This window comes from Hylobates moloch, unplaced genomic scaffold (genome assembly GCF_009828535.3).
Source record: "Hylobates moloch isolate HMO894 unplaced genomic scaffold, HMol_V3 SCAFFOLD_1, whole genome shotgun sequence".
Classification (NCBI taxonomy): domain Eukaryota; kingdom Metazoa; phylum Chordata; class Mammalia; order Primates; family Hylobatidae; genus Hylobates; species Hylobates moloch.
The window spans coordinates 48,581,178-48,588,285 of record NW_026652276.1 but is presented as its reverse complement, the minus strand read 5'-3'; the positions used below and the strand labels follow the sequence as shown (position 1 = coordinate 48,588,285).

General features: G+C 35.0%; 1 pseudogene; it reads right to left on the bottom strand.

Annotated features, from left to right (window-relative positions):
* Positions 1-904: 904 nt before the first annotated feature.
* LOC116814267 (protein transport protein Sec61 subunit gamma-like) lies at positions 905-4,566 on the bottom strand (annotated as a pseudogene).
* Between the last annotated feature and the right edge of the window lie 2,542 nt (positions 4,567-7,108).

Genomic DNA, 7,108 nt, shown 5'->3' with positions numbered 1-7,108 from the left:
TGGTTTCTGAAAAGCTTGATGGAAGTAACTGGGCTGCTCATCTTCAGAAATTTTTGGGGGGGTTTCACATGGAGGTGATCATCGAGTTTACTAGAGTAGCAAAAGATGGCATGTCCCACTGCAGAGCACAGGTATGTTTCTTGTCTCTGCTTTCATCATGAATACTATTGTACCATTTACCAAAGTGAATATATGGTCAAATCCAGATTAAGGGCAATAAATTCAGAAATATAAAGCTCTTGATGGAACAGCTCTTGATGGTTTCAAAGTCAAATGACAAAAAGGTGTGCATACTGGAATTGTAGCCATTTTTGCAATCCACCACGCTTAGGATATTGATTCCTAAACCAATTATGTCAAAGGTAATTGCATTACCATTATCATCGCAGTCAAATACAAGGGTTATTCAAATACTATAATAGAGTTGGAATTATTTTTTCAAGGTAAAAGTTTAAGGAGCTAGCAAAAGACTTGGGCTGGCAACGGTGCCTATTCTATTCATCCCTCCCTAAACGTTCAAAGGGCATGTGATCTAACAAATCATTTAGAAGCTCTTACCAAGAACTTTTAGTCTTAAGCCTAGGAAACAAACATCATATTTAGATGTGGAAAGTTCCTATGATATAGTTCTAAAAATGTTTTCAGTTATCTCCTGTTACCTTGATTCCAGTCCTTCCTAATAATCTTCAAACTGCCTGTAACTTACCAATAATTATCAGTAATCCAATATTTGTTGTTTTCCTTACTTTTTGAGACATTTCTTAATTGAAATATTTTATCTGTACTTTTCTCAATAGCTGACCTAAATTTTGTAGCTCATTCTGTTGTAATCCAACATTGAATAAATATTTGAAATATTTACAAATCCTGCATAGACTGATGTGATTTACAGGTGAAATCCTACTTATCGGATGTTTATTGGAGCTTCTTTAGTGTTAAGATCTATAAATATGTAAAAGGACATGTAGGGATCCCTGATTTTAGCCTGTTAAAAACAAGCATTAAGATCAATTTAATTTGTAAGATGATAAGACAAGACAAAACAAAATAATATGACAAAAAAGAAAACACCTGTATGTTTTCCTTTTGCACCTATTTTACATGATATTCAGTTGCTGGTGTTTCAACTAAAATCATGAACATGGAAGCTGTATGATCTTTAAGTTTTGCCATTATGTTTATGAAATAGATCACTGTTTCAAAAATCCGGAACACTAGTCCAATCCCATTGAGCAGTGACTACTATCCTGACTAGGTAACTGTAATGTATACAATACTTAAAATGTTCGGATCGGTTTTATTCTCTGCTAGATTGTAATAAAGCTTTATGGGTAGCTATAATTAACCTCTATTGATGTTAATTATGAGCTTTTAGGGATCTTGCAATTGTTTACCATGCAATTCTCTTAAAAGATGTCTGAAGCAGCATAGATTAAAAAGTATATACAGTAAGACTTGTAGCCATACTCATTCAGTATGGAAAAATAAATAGTTGCTAACAGTGACATGCAGAGGTCATTTATTTTTTGTTCACCATAAATTATTCGTTCCCTTATTAGGTATAGGAAGGCCATTTTGGGCATCAAATGCTTTTCTCAGAATGAGCTCAGGCTCTCAGTGGAGCTCCCAGGCTAACCTATGAAAGGTGGAAGATAGTATCGATTTTCTCTACATCCACCATACTATTATTGTCTCCAAGGTTAGCTGAAGAGATGTGGCGAAATTCTGCCCCAAATGAGAACATAATGGAGACTAGACCTTTGGGTCGTGTCATTATATTTCAAGTATCAGGGCTTCGCCTCTACTAGTTCCTTTGTTACATCTGTTCCTAGAGTGCTTTCTTTTTTTGTGGTTCTTATAAGGTCCCTGATACTACCTTTGCCAACATCAAGGGCAGAATCACAATAGAAAGTGTAGATGTGTAGCTCAGCAGTGGAAAGTTACTTAAAATAGAACTATTATTTTAAAATTGACATAAGAACCACAGTTTCAATTTACTTTGGACATGAACACTAAAGTCTTCTGCTTGTATTCCTTTCTTCTCTCTCTCTCTCTATATATATATATACATATATATGTATATATATATATCTCTCTATGAATCATGATATGTATATCACAATGTATTTTGTCAATTCAAAGTATATCTAACCATAACCCCAATTAATCTTAAAGACATTTATAAATTTATAATTTTTAAAATTGAGAAACTTTAATAACTGCAAGAGACTGAGGTAGAATTAGTGCCAAGTATTGGGGAATTTCTATTGTTATGGGGCAAAACCTCACATATTTTCCTAATTACTTCTTCCAGTAGTCTCTGCTCTATTTCTATATAGCAGGCACTGTATTTCAGGACCTAGAATTTTTCTTTACTCAGGCAGCTCTTGCTACCAACTGTTAAATCAGAAATTATGCAGGATTTGAGATATTACCCTGTTAATATGATAACTGCCACAATTTTATAAACACACATATGTACACACAAACACACACACACATATATATGTACACACACATATATATATATAGATTCCTGCATATATATGTACATATATGGTATATATGAAGTGTATCTAAAATATATAAATCTCTATATATGTGTGTGTGTATCTCTATCTCTGTTTTTATTCAATCTATATCTATTAATAGGAACACCATACTTCTGGATCAGAGAACCAGTTCCCCACAGAGTGAAAAAATGGTAGCAAAATGTACATGCTCTGTCCCCTGTACATGCAGGGCTTTTGCACCAGACAAAATGCATCTTGGAATATAAAACCTGGAGCTTATTTGGGGAAGCTGGTATATTGCACCATTCTCCCTCTGAAGGAGAGTGAGGGAGGCCTCTGTTCTGGAACGTAAACACATCCTCTCTGAGAAAGAGTGAAGGAAGGGGGCCGAGGAGAAGGTGTTTAACTCTCTTTTACTATTCTAAAATGTAAACAAATGACTTGGGATTCATTATCCTTAGAATGTAAGCAAAAGGATTCAAGGAAGAAGCAATTTTACTTTTCATTGGCAAGAAAAAAAATCTCTAACTTCAAAGGCATGCTTGCCATGCAACCTTCTTTAAACCAAGATACCAGTACTCTTCGCTCTGAAAGCCCTGACCATGCAGAAGCATGCAAATATTCATGAAGCCTTATTATCCAACACCACCATAATGTGTGTGATGGTGAATAATGAGTGTCAACTTGATTGGATTGAAGAGTGCAAAGTATTGTTCCTGGGTGTGTCTGTGAGGGTATTGGCAAAGGAAATTAACAGTTGAATCAGTGGACTGGGAGAGGCAGGCCCACCCTCAATCTGGGTGGGCACAATCTAATCATAGTTGCCAGCATGGCTAGAATAAAACAGGCAGAAGAACATGGAAGGACTTGACTTGGTGAATCTTCTGGCCTTCATCTTTCTCCCATGCTGAATGCTTCCTGCCCCAAACATAAGAACTCCAAGTTCTTCAGCTTTTGGGCTCTTGGACTTATACCAGGGATTCGTCATGGTCTCTTGAGCCTTTGGCCACAGACTGAAGGGGGCACTTTTGGCTTCCCTACTTTTTAGGTTTTGGGACTCGGACTGGGTTCCTTCCTCCTCAGCTTGCAGACGGCCTATTGTGGAACTTCACCTTGTGATCTTTTGATTCAGTTCTCTTAATAAATTCCCCTTCATATATACACATATCCTATTAGTTCTGTCTACTTAGAGAAGCCAGACCAATACAATGTGCTTCCTCATATATTCCCCAATCCTGGGATTCTAAACTCCAAGAAATCTCTCTCCTTTTAAACTATCGTCCTCAGACTAATAGCATGTCTCTTCTTCTATCATCCTGGGCAGCTAACAAACAGTTTTCAATAATTTTAAACAATTCTCAAAAGATAACAAGAGCCAGTGCCTTCAAATGGTTGGTGATTTCTTTGTTATAAAAAACATCCTTAATGAAAGGAAAGTCAAAGTGTGAAAATAGTATGACACAAGACAAAACAAACATGGGATAAATAACAAATTCAGCAGCCCAACAATTTATGCTGCCAAAGGTTCCTTCGTTTCAGCCGTGACTGATAGTATATCCTCCTCTTACACAATGACTTTTATTACTGAAAATGTATTTTTGCATTGTACAGCCTCCACAAATTCTGATATGGAAATCTTTAAATGTTGTTCTAAGTGTTTAAACAATGTTCTTTGTCTTCTTTCCTTTTTCTTTTCATGATATTTTAATTTAGAAATAGAAAACATCTTGGAAGAAATAAAAAGGAAGAAACCACAAAATATTCAGCAAATTTTCACTCCATGAGCTTCTCAAACCCTCACTTGTTCACCCATCCCTAAGATGGAAAACACTCCTCCAAAACACATACAGCTACCAGCAATTATGTTATTAATAGGAATATGAACCAATTACACAGAAAATCCAATGAATCCCATTATAGCAAATCTTATTGCTGTTGCCATGGCAATCTTCTGAAATTCTTTTCTATCAGGTTCGGAGCATCTTTTAACCAGCTGAACCGAGTCCTTTAAAAACTGCCAACTTGGCTCAACAAACTGTATTACATGATCCATGATTGCCTGTACCAGCTAAGATGCCCAAACCATGTTCTTTCATTTGAGGAGACAATCAAATATTTTTGAACAGGGTTGTGTCCGTAATGGTAATTTATAATAATTATTTCAGTGGCAATTGGGTCAAAATATTAATGTGATAGATAGGAGACTGGGAAAACACAGCAGACAATATTGCAATAATCTAGGTATAAGACCATCCATACATAAATCATCACAGCAATGAAAATACTAAAAAGATGACTTTGAAAGTAGGAGACATTTGAAAATAGTAACTTATACATGAGTTTTCAAGTATGAGAATAGTTAAAATTCAAAATCAACAACATTTATGTAATGAGAATAATGAAAATATCCCTGATTACAAGTAAAGTAAAAAAAGAATAGAGAACCCAGAAATAAATCCATGCATTTACAGTCAACCTGTTTTAGACAAAGTTAACAAAAATATACATTGTGGAAACATACATCTCTTCAATAAATTGTATTGTAAAAACAGAATATCCATATGCAGAAGAATAAAATTAAACCCCCATTTCTTGTCATATAAAATTAAATCAAAATAGATTAAAGACTTAAATCTAAGACTGGAAACTATAAAACTACCAGAAGAAAACACTGGGGAAATGCTTCAGGACATTTGAGCAAAGATGTCTTGAGCAAGACCTCAAAAGCACAGGCACTCAAAGCAAAACTGGACAAATGAGATCCCATCAAGCTTACAAGCTTTTGCATAACACAGGAAATGATTAACAGAATGAAGGACAATCTGCAGAATGAAGGAAATATTTTTAAACTATTCAAATGGCAAGGAGTTGGCCAACAGTTATATGAAAACATGCTTAACATAACCGATCATCAGAGAAATATAAATCAAATGAGTTTTATACAAAAAATAGAAAATAAAAAAGCTAACAAGGATGTGGAGAAAAATGAATCTTTGTACACTGTTGGTAGGAATGTAAATTAGTAAAACCACCATTGAGAACAATATGGAGGTTCCCCTAAAAACTATAGATAGAACAACTTGATGATCCAGAAATCCCACTGCTGAATACATATTCAAAGAAAATAAATCAATATATTAAAGAGATATCTGCATTCTCATTTTTATTGCAGCACTATTCACAATAGCCAAAATATTGAATGAAACTAAGTGCCCATCAACAGATAAAAAGATAAAGAAAATATCATATATATCCATAACAGAATATTATTCAGCCATAAAAATAATAAAATTTTGTCATTTGTAGCAACATTGATGGAATTAGAGGTCAGTATGTTAAATAAAATAAGCCAGACACAGAAGGACAAATATCACATGTTCGTACCATATATGGGAGTTTAAAAAAGTGATCTAGGGAGGCCGAGGCGGACGGATCATGAGGTCTGGAGATCGAGACCATCCTAGCTAACACGGTGAAACCCCGTCTCTACTAAAAATACAAAAAAAATAAAAAAATTAGCCGGGCGTGGTGGCGGGTGCCAGTAGTCCCAGCTACTTGGGAGGCTGAGGCAGGAGAATGGCGTGAACCCGGGAGGCGGAGCTTTCAGTGAGCCGAGATCGTGCCACTGCACTCCAGCCTGGGCTACAGAGCGAGACTCTGTCTCAAATAATAATAACAATAAAAAGTGATCTAATGAAAGTAAAGAGTAGATTGATGGTTATCAAGAGCTGAGAAAGGTATCGGGAAGGGTGGGTCAAGAGGAGCTGGTTAATAGGCACAAAAATACAGTTACTAGAAATTAGCGCCAGTGTTCAGTAGCATAATAGAGTGACTACATTTAATAATAATTTATTGCATGTATATTTCAAGATAACTAGAGAGTAGATTTGAAATGTTTCTAACACAAAGCAATGAGAAGTGTTTGAGGTGATAGATATCTCAATACTCAGATTTAATCATTGCACATTTTGTGCTTGTATCAAAATATCCCATGTGCCCCATAAATATATACAGGGAAAGGGGAGTTTATTTAAGGAATATTATGTTTTGAATTCTTGTTAGAATAGCTGTGTAGAATGGTACAGAACTCTAGACTGTCACCATGAGAACACTAGGCTTAATTAATCTTGGGTATGGCAAATAAAATTATATTTATGTTTTTTCTATTAGAACCCCTAATTTGTCTCTTCTCTTCTTCACTTAATGAAGCCATATTTCTGGTGTTAACTTTGTCTCAAAGACAAGAATGACACACCTTTCTTATGAAGTTTTCACTATTTTTCAGGAACGTTAATTGTCAAAGGTGGCATCGAAACTTCACAGCTCTTCACTTAGCCTCTGAAATCTTTGCAATATATTTTGAGTATGTGTTGCAGAGTATATATCTTTTTGTTTTAAGAAGCTAATTCCACGTAGTTCAACTTTATTCCATTAGAGATATTATATTATAAGCTCTGGATAATTCAGTGAATTAGTATATTCATGTTTAGTGAATCAATATAATTGCACATCTAATCATGGATTTTTTTCCTGTGCAATTTTAATGCATTTTACAAATGAACAGAAAACTGTACTTCTAATATTAATTAATGACC